General features: G+C 40.5%; 1 long non-coding RNA gene across 1 annotated transcript; it reads left to right on the forward strand.

Moving 5' to 3' along the window:
* The first annotated feature begins 6,619 nt into the window (after positions 1 to 6,619).
* On the forward strand, positions 6,620 to 8,833 carry LOC127362993 (uncharacterized). Its single transcript, XR_007884617.1, has 4 exons — positions 6,620 to 8,176; positions 8,216 to 8,371; positions 8,450 to 8,605; positions 8,684 to 8,833. It is a non-coding gene; the product is annotated as an uncharacterized LOC127362993 (long non-coding RNA).
* The last annotated feature ends 4,770 nt before the right edge of the window (positions 8,834 to 13,603 follow it).

Raw genomic sequence — 13,603 nt, forward strand, 5'->3', positions numbered from 1 at the left:
ACCAATGCAGTAAGAATGCAGCGTAGAGATAGACTTACACTGAATCAGGGCAGCGCGAAGATACAATATGTCACCCTGATCAATCACAGACTAAATAAAGTGGCGTCCACATGTATTTTTGCACCATTAAAAGTAAGCAATTAGATCCAATACTAATATGATAATAGTTATTAAAATCAATCCAGAGGGAGTTTCTCTCTCCAGTGTTTGGTGCTTCGGCAGACTACGTTGGATGCAGCGTGTGGGAGAAGTACGTTATAGATAACCAAAAGTAAGACAAGCTAACAAATGCTATAGCGAAGTGGATAGCTTCAAACGTCAGGCCGGTTAGTATTGTAGAAGATATAATATAATATAATATAATATGATATAATAGCTTCAAACTGCAGGCCGATTAGTATTGTAGAAGATATAATATAATACAATATAATATGATATAATAGCTTCAAACTGCAGGCCGATTAGTATTGTGGAAGATAGGATCGCAACCAATGACGGAACTATGAGCCTCCCTCAAGACCACCATCACAAGAACAATGCACGAGTTGTATGAAAAGGAGAGGACTACGAAAGCGACGGCGTTACAACGTGCACCAACTGTTGCTCTCACTGGAGACTACTGGACCTCGCTGGGTAACCACCTGTAACAACCTCGGAGTGACAGTACATTATATTGATGGACAGGGGGAGCTGCATTCACATGCTCTGACTGTAATGAAAACAGAGAGACCGTTTGTTTCACAGCAGTGGAACGTTTCAAATAAAGTCAGCACACTGAGCTCAGACAGTGCAAGAACTGCTACTGTGTAAAGGGAATACTGCTGCTAAAAAGCAACTTATTGGTTTAAAGTGTAAAGTTGTGTATAAGTGCAAACCAAATGTTATTCCACTCCATTGTTCATATAGCAGTACTTTTAAAATAAAAGTGCGCAATACACTACTTTTGAATTCATTATTTTTATATTTTTTATAAATCGCAGAAGATCATGCAATAAATCGCGATTAAAAGAAGCACTAATATATACATATATATATATATATATAGACCGTAGACAACAGTGCAATGGATGCTGATATTGCTTCTTGAACTCAGGAGAGCACAAAAAGCAACTGATGAGGTAGTGGGGGTGTGAGTGGGGGTGCAGCAGGAAAAGAACTGAAAGATGTATGGGAAAGAATTAGAAAGAAGAGTTCTTTTTGATGCAAGATTAAGACCATATCAGGAGAATGGACGACAAAGGTGATGAATGTTTGATGGGAAGGGAATGGGGAGCTCATCGTTAAAAAGAATGTCCTCGCTGAGATCTTTGTCGGATGGAAGCGTTTATGGATCAGCAGCCAAGTCTCTTATTAAGAGACTGGATGTGATTCAGGCACTGAGACTGTGCATCAGTACCCGCCACTGCAAGACCTGATGAGTTGTTCAAATGTATGAACTCAAACAATCTAAGCATGAAAACATATTTGATTTAAGAAGTAACTGGTGTTGGTAACTGCCTCAGTTATACTCTCATATTAACTTTTTGTATGAGACCCTGGAATGAAGACAAGAAGAAAATTAATGTTTATGATTTAAAATGTTTATACATCCCTTCAGTAAAATACAGATTCAGTTGTTCTCTGCTATTGTTATTGAATAAAATATGTAATATACATAAAATATAGTTTACAGAATGATAGAAGAGCCTCCATTAAGGAAAAGGGTTGGGAACAGCTGCCTTATATAACTAATAAATAAAATAATGTGACCTATAAGATCTATTTATTCTGTTCAGACAGAATAAATTGAACACACAACTTTTCTTGAGAATTTCCTCAGAACCTGTCAGCTGTCCTCCCTCGACTGCAGCTTTTCTCTAGAAATCCCCCAGAATGACCCCGATATGTCTTCTGTGGCCAAAACACACACACACAAACATTGACTTTCTGCCCAGGATTACAAATCTGTTCCCGCCTCTGCAGGTTCAGTGCCAGGGTGGGTGGATGGAGAGAGGATAAGAAGGGAAATACTGTGACATGGTAGAACTTTTTTAATGCAACATTTGGAAAATGGTTTGAGGACGTTAACGGAGGCTTGAGATGCCCAAACGTTCCTGTAATTCCACACGTTAACAAAGGTAGAACAGTTTTACTGCAAACAGTGTGAGGTGTTAAGTTCAACAACAGGAACCCAAAACACAAACTCAGGGAGTGCAACGAACATTTATCACAAAACAGGAGGCACAACGACCGGCAGGCAGTGGCTGAGAAGAAGGCAGAGTGTGTTGGCAGGGTTAGGGTTAGGGGTTAGGAGTTAGGGGTAGAAAGAGAAATCCTTTTTCCCAAGGTATCCCTTGTGGGGATTTCCTGGGAAAAGGGGTGTGTGTTGGCCATTCTTGCTGTTGTTTTTATTCTGGAAAAATAAACTTTGTGCCCTGGTGTGTATAAGCATAAGCAAGTATGACCATAAGCCTCCTCAACATGGCCGAGAGTGTTGATAGGAGCTGAATCAACGATTCCTCCTATTCTGGGGGAGAGCGGGTGCAGAACCCGGGGTCGATGTACTGCAGGGCGGATGAGTCGATGGATGCAGGTGTGAGCAGTCAGACCGCAAGTAATCAGGAAGAGAGCCACACTCAAACACAGAGAGACAGAAGGCCTTTCTCATTTACCAGTTTGTGCATCCTCTGTACATCTACGGTTGCCTTTCACTACACTCTAAAAAAAAATCATAATTTTAAAGTAAATTACTCTGAATTTTAACAGTAGTTTTTCTGTTTTAAATAGTATAAAAAACAGTAAAATTACAGACATTATCTGTAAATTAACAATCCGCCTGTTATTTTATGTTATGCCAATAATGACAAACTACAGTTATTTTCCTTTTTTTTTACAGAAAATTACTATAATAATTACGATTTTTGCGATATATTATTAAATGTTTTGCCTGTTATATAAAGGTTTATCTCCATACTGACAATTTAAGATTTTTTTTCTGCAATTTTAAGGTTAATCTCATTAGTTGTATGTGGTTTTACATTCAACAGAGAAAGAGGGACAGACAGACAGAGAGAGAGAGACAGAGGGACAGACAGACAGACAGATGGAGAGACAGAGAGAGACATCAAAGCTCTGTGCACAGTTTTACAATGAAATAAGATTTTACCCACTGTAATTTGTAAATGAAAAAAAAACAAAAAAAACAGATGTGGCAAAATCCAACATCAAGAAAGCAGTGCAGCAGAAATGTTTTTCTATATGTGATTTAATGTGGACTTACTGTTAAATGATGCTGCTTTTTCAAAATTAGACCATATGTTCCCACATTTCCTTTTTCATAAATTTGTATCAGATTTTATCCCCCTTTCTCCCAATTTGGTAGCCAATTACACCCAACCTATTCCCTAACCCTAACAATCACGACAACTATTTATCTCTTTCAAGAAAGTTAAGTCAGAATTCACCCAAATTGGGACTACAATGTAAGACATATAAACTACTGTAGAGGGTAATATAGGATAAGAGAGCTTCTGATAGGGTGCAGCGGCCAGTGCCTTGCCTTTGGCTCCCCAGTTCAACTGCTCAGTCGTCGGACGAGGTGGGGGGAGTCATCGAGATAACTTTCACAAACCTAACCTTGCCCGTGCTTCGGAAGAACAAGCTCTTTTATACTCCAGCTGATATTACCCAATCCAATTATTTCCCTTTTTTTTACTCTCATAGGTTCAACCATGGCTCTCAGCAACTTCCAACAACTTACCAGAGCATTTAGCCAATATATCAAGGCTTCACCATACCAATTGCTCACCAAATTCTCAAACACAGGCACGTCTGGAAACAATCCAAAACGAAATCACAAACATAGTGAGACCAGCGTACCTGAACCCAAATACAGAGCTCCTTAAAATCTACAACGCCAAAAACATACAACACTTCAAATGCTAGAAGAACACTACCACAACCAAATTACATGCCCTTTCAAAGGACAACTGGGAAGAAGCACTTACAGTAGCCACTAGATGGGTGAAAAAAGATCTACCAAAGCTCAAACCTCTAGTACTACAAGAAGCTCTACAAAAACTACGAGAAATAATGAACACAGCTGAACGTCTCTACAGGTAGAACCAACACAGATTCCCTCAACCCCAAAAGAACCAACCATTCCCCAATCACACAATACTCAAAACCTACCTGAAACCTCCCAAGAAGGGGAACCTCCCTCTAAACGCCACAGGAGTGAACAAGAAGGAACACCACGAGAAAGCACACCAAAAAAAAGACCACAGAATAACCATGGCAGAAGAAATTCCGTATTTAGACTAAATTCCTTGCCACCAAGTCATTCAGGAAGCACAAACACCGGAAAATCCAAACCAAAACCGTCAGCCATCACCAGAATGGCCTGGCGCCATTTCAGATTTTGAAAGAAGCAGAGAAAACAGCTTTGAAGTAGATTTCAACCTCTCTTTTAGCCCGGAAATACCTCTACTAGCTCCACCACAAGGAGACCCAAATAGGAACCCTAATACAAACGCAATGGTAATAACCCCAATAAACCTAAATGAAAGCACCACAAACAACCAAGAATCGAAAAACACCTATACCAATCCCATGAACACAATGGTAACAATTACCGCAACTGGATGCTCAATCCCTCCCGTACAATACTCATCATCGGGGATTCAAACACCTCCAGGCTACCACGCATTCCAGATGACCAAATTCAGGTAGACTGTTACCCAGGCGCTAATCTAATGACCTTTTGATTGCTTCTGACAATGGACTTGTCTCTGTACTTGTATTATTAGATCTTAGTGCTGCATTTGACACCATTGACCATAATATTCTTTTACAGAGACTTGAGCATCAAATTGGCATTAAAGGAACCGCACTAAGCTGGTTTAAGTCATATTTATCAGATCGTTCGCAGTTTGTACATGTTAACGATGAATCTTCAATAAATACTACAGTTAGTCATGGAGTTCCACAAGGTTCTGTACTTGGACCAATACTATTTACTTTATATATGCTCCCTTTAGGCAACATTATTAGGAATCACTCCATTAACTTTAACTGTTATGCAGATGATACGCAGTTATGAAATTAATAAATTATCTAAATTACAAACATGTCTTAAGGACATAAAATCCTGGATGAGCTGCAATTTTCTGATGTTAAACTCAGAAAAAAACTAAATTCTTGTTCTTGGCCCCAAAAACCTCAGAGACTCATCTTGGAGTTATCTTTGATCAGGATTTGTCATTTAACTCCCACATAAAGCAGACCTCCAGTACTGCCTTCTTTCATTTACGTAATATTACAAAAATTAGACACATCCTATCACAGACAGATGCAGAAAAACTGATCCATGCATTTATTACTTCAAGGCTGGATTACTGCAACTCTTTATTATCAGGTTGCCCCAATAAGTCCATTAAAACGCTCCAATTAATTCAGAACGCTGCAGCACGAGTACTGACAGGAACTAGAAAAAGAGATCACATCTCTCCTGTACTAGCTTCTCTGCATTGGCTCCCTGTAAAATGTAGAATAGAATTTAAACTCCTCCTCCTCACCTATAAAGCTCTTCATGGTCAGGCCCCTTCATATCTTAAAGAGCTCATAGTACCCTATTACCCCTCTAGAACACTACGTTCTCTGAATGCTGGGCTACTTGTGGTTCCTATAGTCTCTAAAAGTAGAACAGGAGCCAGAGCCTTCAGTTACCAAGCTCAATACTGTTGTTGCTGTGCACCTGTCTGTCTGTCTGTCTGTCTGTCTCTGTGTCTCTCTTTCTCTCTCTCTCACCCCAACTGGTCGAGACAGACGACCGCCCACCTAGAGCCGGAGGATCTGTCCTAGGTTTCTGCCTTTTAACAGGCAGTGTTTCCCTTGCCTTTGTCTCCAAGGTCTTGCTCATGGTGGTACTGTTGGGTCTCTGTAATTAATGTTATAAAGAGTTCGGTCTAGATCTGCTCTATTTGAAAAGTGTCCTGAGATAACTTCTGTTATGAATTGGCACTATACAAATAAAATTGAATTGAATTGAACTGAACCTTCAACCAATTTGTCACATGCACCACCAGAGACAATAAGACCTTGGACCTGCTGTATGCAAATGTTCCTGTTTTTTTTTTTAAATATCTGTAGCCTATTTATTTCACTCAAATGTTGCTGTGACAAGTGAATTTCCCCATTGTGGGATTAATAAAGTTATCTATCTATCTGAAATGAACTATAAATTAAATCCTACTTTTTACAGTAAAGACCTTTCAGTAATAGTTTCTCTCTGTGTGTGTCCCCTCCAGGAGCACCAAAGATCCAGACGATTACTGGCAATTTGGAGGAGGATTCTGATTTTCATGCTTTTTCTGCTGTGTTTCTTTTTTTTAAAATTTTTTTTATTTTTTTTTTTTTTTTTTTTTTTTTTTAAAAAATAATTTTTATTTTTAGGTTTTTATTTAAAAAGTTTTTTTTTTTTCCCCAAAATTTTTTTAAAATTACCTTATAAAGAGCCCCCAAGGGTTAGGAGAATGATGCTAACTCACCCCTTATTTTAACCTTCTTTTATAAAAAAAAACACATGTTACAGATTCATTGAGAAACCATTTTTAGTTTTTCAGTTCCTCCTGGGCGGCTCTAAAGAACTGTTTGGGAATAATTGGTTGATATTGTAAATTTACATCTGAATACATTAAATAAAAGGATTTTAGAATCAATCAATTTATTTGTAGTTAATTTCCCACGACATTTTGATTGAAAATCTTTAGATGTATCTGTTTTGTATTCAGTGATGGCTGGTGGTGATTTTGGGTGGGTGGGCTAACAAATGCATTACACTCATCAATACGTCACACAGCAGCAACAGAAGCATCACAGCAACAACATTGTATACTTTGTTATAACAACACTATAATAAACTACGGCAACACTGTGGAGACAAACCCAAAAGAAAGACCCGATGCCATCTCTCTCTCTCTCTCTCTCTCTCTCTCTCTCTCTCCCTCTGTACAACAGCACATGCCGATTGCGCTACAACTACATTATAGAAAAGTACCAGCAAAAATTTGCAACACCATGTATCAAAAATAAATGTACAAAACCAAAGCAAAAATAACAGTATTTGTAGAAGAGAGAGTTGTTTCAGAGCTTGGGCATACCTTATTTAAAACGCCGCTCACATCGACACAAACAGGTTAATCACCATGTCAAACTCCACCCTGCTGTACCTCACCATCAGCTCACCTTTCAGTTTCTTCCTGCAGATCATTGGCTAATGTGCACATGCAAAGACAACAAGTGCCTGGCTTTCTCAAAGCAAGCCTTTGACTTCTCAACCATTAAGTTACAGCACTGTGCGGCCACTGACACATTATCAGAGCGCCGCATCCTGCCCGGCGTTGCAGCGGCTGCAGTGGCTGTGGCTGATCATCTGTGGTCAGCAGTTCAGATATGAAGCAGGAAACATTTTCCAGGTCCTGTCTTGTTTTGAGACAATCTGTGGTCTTAGACGTGTACTTTGCAGCTTGTGTGTTTGACAGGTGATCTGCTGATTGACTGTCTAAAAAGAGAACTAGTCCCCGCTGGAGTGAGGTGGGAGATTAATCGGACCCCTGCAGGGCGAGCTGATGTCCCCACAAACTGTAATACAGTCCACAGTCCGTGATAGTGAATGCCTGTCTTTCTTTACCAGCTCGTTGTGTCTCTGTACAGGATGCGGTGACTCATTAAGCTGACAGATGTTCACTTTACCCAGCAATGACAGCTTTACACTATTTCCAATGTGGCTCGTGCTGCATTCATGTGTATTTGAATTTTGTCGGATAAATGTTTTAAATCCACAATTCCTTGTTGGGTCCAAACCGAGTCTCCTCCAAACAGCAAACATGGGAAACAGAAAAGTGAATTCCTAGCTACACTTGCTTTTAGCCAGTCCGTTAGCTGAAACCACGTAACGTTAACACAAAACTACGATTTTGTCGTTTGTCCTTTTGTGTTATTTGTACATCGTTTGGATGAAGTGTTCCCAATCTCTGTACTTCCATTTTTTCCTCCAAAGACTTGAAAATTTATTAGAAAGTAAATAATCCACCTCATTAATGTTCACGCTAACGCTCACGATACTGTACTGTAGCTGCTGCGCTGTGATTGGTCGAAGGTCACTGTACTGTAGCCGCTGCGCTGTGATTGGTCGAAGGTCACTGTACTGTGGCTACTGCGCTGTGATTGGTTGAAGGTCACTGTACTGTGGCTACTGCGCTGTGATTGGTCGAAGGTCACTGTACTGTGGCTACTGCGCTGTGATTGGTCGAAGGTCACTGTACTGTAGCTACTGCGCTGTGATTGGTCGAAGGTCACTGTACTGTAGCTACCGCGCTGTGATTGGTCGAAGGTCACTGTACTGTAGCTACCGCGCTGTGATTGGTCGAAGGTCACTGTACTGTGGCTACCGCGCTGTGATTGGTCGAAGGTCACTGTACTGTGGCTACCGCGCTGTGATTGGTCGAAGGTCACTGTACTGTGGCTACTGCGCTGTGATTGGTCGAAGGTCACTGTACTGTAGCTACTGCGCTGTGATTGGTCGAAGGTCACTGTACTGTGGCTACTGCGCTGTGATTGGTCGAAGGTCACTGTACTGTAGCTACCGCGCTGTGATTGGTCGAAGGTCACTGTACTGTAGCTACCGCGCTGTGATTGGTCGAAGGTCACTGTACTGTGGCTACTGCGCTGTGATTGGTCGAAGGTCACTGTACTGTGGCTACTGCGCTGTGATTGGTCGAAGGTCACTGTACTGTAGCTACTGCGCTGTGATTGGTCGAAGGTCACTGTACTGTAGCTACTGCACTGTGATTGGTCGAAGGTCAGCCTTTGGGCTGATCGAATTTAGCCCAAATGGGCAGCATATGAAGGGGGCGTGTCAGGACACCTGTCAATCAAAAGTAAATGGACGCTTACGCTACTGTGCTTGGGCTGAATGAATTAAGCCCATTCACAGGAAAAACCCAAGATATAACATATATCCTGGGTTTTTTCTGTCACTTTTTGGTGCTGTTGCTGCTCTAGGTTCCACCAAAATTCCAAACAATATGTTCTAAGGTTTTTAATAATAGTTTTTCATCTTTACTGTAAAAGATAGGGGGGGCTTAGCCCTGTTAGCTCATATATACCAGCTGTCCCTGTTTGTATTGCTTAAGTATGTTTTCAGTTGAGGATATTTCACAGTAATTTTGAAGATCATATTTTGGTGTCTGATCGTAATAATTTAGCAAAAATCTGTAAAATAACGGTATTTCCCTGCAGAACTTTTAGGATTTTAGGACCTTTATTGAAGGTGATTGATCAAAATTATTTGGGAAAAATAATTGCAAAATAATGTTATTTTTCTTTTAAAAATTGAATTAAATTTTCTGTAAATTTAATGTTTTTACACATTGTTTGAAATAAGGTATTGTGGAGTGCAATAAGTGAGGAGACAAGGGACGGAGATGCGTCGAGTCAGCTTTACTCTCCACTTTAATATAATAACACACTGTACAGCGAGTGAGGTCAGAGAACGGCTACACTACGTTAACCCGGAACCGGCATCCCCTCACACCTCTCTCTTAAAGGTACAGTCCCCTGGTGAATGTCTCTTTCAGTCTTACTTATGGGTCACCACAGTATTTTACTTTAATTTTACGGTTTTTGTTTGGCAGTCGTAGCTGTCAGTCATTGACCATTTTTTACAGGTTTCCGTCACTCATTTCCTTTCCTTGTGTCTTAGGAAGAGACGTGAGGACGGAGGAGGCGAAATGGGTTCCACAGTCAGTAAGCGACCTCTGGTACCGCAGCTTCATCACCTGAATGTCCACAGAACCCTTACTGAAGAACAAAACCTTACAGTATTCATCTTAATATTATAAATGTGTGTATTATGGAGCTTATATACTTGCATTATTATTATCTGCACAATAATACAGCACAGAGCTGACTGCAGACTTTGTGATGCCGCAACACTGTGAGATTAAATGATCCAGTAAATTGCTATTTATCACACAACGTGACGGCGCATTATATCTCATCATGTATTCTGTTGTATTATGTGTAGATACCTGCAACACTTCAGAGTAAAAGCTGTGTGAACTGTGTGAATTAAGCACATTTTTGTTTTTAATATTATCAATTAGGTTTTCATTCATGCCAGACACACAGATATCACTCACGTTGTGGATGCACTGGAGTTTCCCCGCTCTCACCTCCTCCAGAAGCCTCCTGTCTCCTCTAGGTGCAATTAAAGAATGGAGAAGTCTTTCAAAATGGTGCACTGAGATTGATCTCCAGGTCACAGTCCGGTCGGAGGAGAAAGGAGACGAGAAGACACAAAATAGAGAAAAGACCCCGCAGGGAGTTGACATATAACGTGTTACTGAAGTAAGAACATGTTTCCTGCAAACACTCTGAGGATGTTTTCAGGACGTTATTGAAGCAACAGATTATATAATTCTTTTTAAAATAAATGTTAGATGATAGCAAAGGAAGAACATTTTCAATCGAGGAAGTTATTGAGGCCTGAGATGACTAAAAAGATTATAATACAATATGTTACCTCAACCCGGGTTCCCTTTACGTCCTGGGTATCCTTTGGGTCCCTGCTGGCCCTTCTCACCCTGAACAACAAACACACAATCTCTGCCACACAGTGAACGCACCACTTCAACGGGCTTCCTGTTTCTCAGACTTTAGCTCTGGATTATCTTCAAATATCCAAACAAACTGTGACTTTAAGCTCTCCCCACCAGACCAACGAGTGGGAGAATAAATAAAAGCAGGTTGTTTCTCATCTCAGGGGCTTTAACAGCACTTAACAAACGCCATAACATAAATTCAGTCTTTCATTATTTATTCCTTGGACTGTAAACACGTCTAACACAGCTTCTTCGCCTAAAAAGGCGGTTGGAATTGAACCAGGGCTTTGTGGTAAGGACACTGAAACATGGAGCACACGTACAAAAGCACAACTTTATCACTTGTACAAAATGTATTGTAGTAACGTCTTTGCTCCTGTCGCTGCATCTTGTCCAGGTAGTTGTTGTAAATGAGAATTGGTTCTAGACTGACAGCTGAAAACACATTGCATTTCCTGTGACTACTTTACAATAAAAGTCTGTTTCACTAGTGAAATGCTTTTATTGTGAAGCTGCAGAAGGTCCTGTTAGCACCCTGAGCTCGTGTGAACATGTATGTGTTAATGTAAGTACTCTCCCCTGTGCCTGTGCTGTGGGTGCCTCTCGCACTCTGCTGGACTACCTGTGCATGACGGGCTGCAGGTCAGTTTGGCTGATTGAATGTTAGTCTGTGAGTGTGCAGGTTGTTCCAGAGAGCTGATTGGTTCCAGCCTCAGTCTCAGGTTCGGTAGGGGTGGGCAGCGTCTTTTTGCTGTTAGCTCACGCTGAAGCTCAAAGGTTCTAATAAACCTTTGAAAGGACTGCAAATTATTTGTTGCTGGTGGATCTTAGGAGTTTGGTGTCCAGCGTTTAGGATTTAGCCTCATATAGTGCTGAAGTTGCAGACTGCAACCAACTGAATACAGCTGAGCTTTCGTACGGTGGCCTCAAGAAGTGACAGCAAAAGTCACAGCACGGCAGAAGTGATGTTGACAAAGAAACTGGGTGGACTGTTACTAGCGGTGGACGTATTGCTGACACTGTAAAAAAAAAATTATTTTTAATTTAACTAAAAAAGAATTTTTAAACTGATTATGAACTTTATTTTTTAAGTGAAAATAACATTTTTGATCAAGTAGCTTTAGTAATTTTCCCCATAGTTTTATTTGTATTGTAAAATTGGCACTCAAAATCTTTGATGTCATCAGTTTCAACAAGTTACTTGCTGTTGGTGCTCCGGCAAATTTTATAAAACTTGGAATCCCATTCTTTCCTTAATTCCATTCCCTCCCTAGATGATTAAACTGATGTAACTTTTTTTTTTTTTTTGGCCACTAATTGTCTTTGGTGCAATGATATGGAGGTCGAACTCCAGGCACAACATATACAAATTGTTATAGTTCATTTTTTATTTTCTTTCCAAGCATCGCGTCCCTTTTTACTTTTTGTTTTTTGTTGGTTTGACTACTGTTCACCCCTCCTGTTTTTTCATTTGGGGGGGTTTGTTGGTGTTCTAAAAGGGGGAAAAATGGGTAAAATGTTTCCTTACTGATTGAACATGTATTGTGTCTTGATAACCCAATAAAGATATATATGAAAGAAAAAGAAAAAAAAATAAAGTTACTTGTGTCAGTGGTTTCTTTTCCCTCACATTTAAAAATATTTCACAGCATCAAGTCACCTTCAGCTCACAATAAACTGATGTCTAGAAGAAGATACAGCAAAGCTGGCTTCCTAATGGCCTCACATTAGAACGTTAATATGAAAAAATATAAAGGACATTGAATAACATAATTTGTCAGAATCGGACAGCAACAGTAATAAGTCAGTAAATGTTTTGTTGTAAGCATCCGCTGTCACTCACTGCCAGTGTTTTGTGGTTTTTGCTGTTCGCTGATTCAATTTAATTCAATTCAATTCAATTTTATTTGTATAGCGCCAATTCATAACAGAAGTTATCTCAGGACACTTTTCAAATAGAGCAGGTCTAGACCGAACTCTTTATAACATTAATTACAGAGACCCAACAGTACCACCATGAGCAAGACCTTGGAGACAAGGGCAAGGAAAAACTGCCTGTTAAAAGGCAGAAACCTAGGACAGGTCTCGACCAGTTGGGGTGAGAGAGAGAGAGAGAGAGAGAGAGAGAGAGAGCGAGAGCGAGAGACAGACAGACAGACAGACAGGTGCACAGCAACAACAGTATTGGCAATGGCAGTCAAGCAGGACCATGGCAGGAGGCTCCACCAGGATCCATGAGAACCTGCGAGACGAGAAAGCACAAGAACTCCGGGGAAGAAGTGGAGTTAGTAACATGCATTAATGGGACATGAATGAGTGCAGAAAGAGAGAGGAAGAGAGTAGCTCAGTGCACCATGGGAAATCCCCCGATAGTCTAGGCCTATAGCAGCATAACTAAGGGATGGTTCAGGACTCACCTGATCCAGCCCTAACTATAAGCTTTATCAAAGAGGAATGTCTTAAGCCTACTCTTGAATGTGGTGAGGGTGTCTGCCTCCCGAACCACAACTGGAAGCTGGTTCCACAGGAGAGGAGCTTGGTAACTGAAGGCTCTGGCTCCTGTTCTACTTTTAGAGACTATAGGAACCACAAGTAGCCCAGCATTCAGAGAATGTAGTGTTCTAGAGGGGTAATAGGGTTCTATGAGCTCTTTAAGATATGAAGGGGCCTGACCATGAAGAGCTTTATAGGTGAGGAGGAGGATTTTAAATTCAATTCTACATTTTACAGGGAGCCAGTGCAGAGTAGCTAGTACAGGAGAGATGTGATCTCTTTTTCTAGTTCCTGTCAGTACTCGTGCTGCAGCGTTCTGAATTAATTGGAGCGTTTTAATGGACTTATTGGTGATGCCTCTCAATGGTCGTAAAAGTCGCTGTCTACAGTCAGTGTTGGTTTGTCTGTTCTGGGCTACCGTAGAAAGATGGCAGGACCTCAGGAGATAAAAACGTCTAATTCTAACG

The sequence above is a fragment of the Dicentrarchus labrax genome, unplaced genomic scaffold, assembly GCF_905237075.1.
Source record: "Dicentrarchus labrax unplaced genomic scaffold, dlabrax2021, whole genome shotgun sequence".
Taxonomy (NCBI): Eukaryota; Metazoa; Chordata; class Actinopteri; family Moronidae; genus Dicentrarchus; species Dicentrarchus labrax.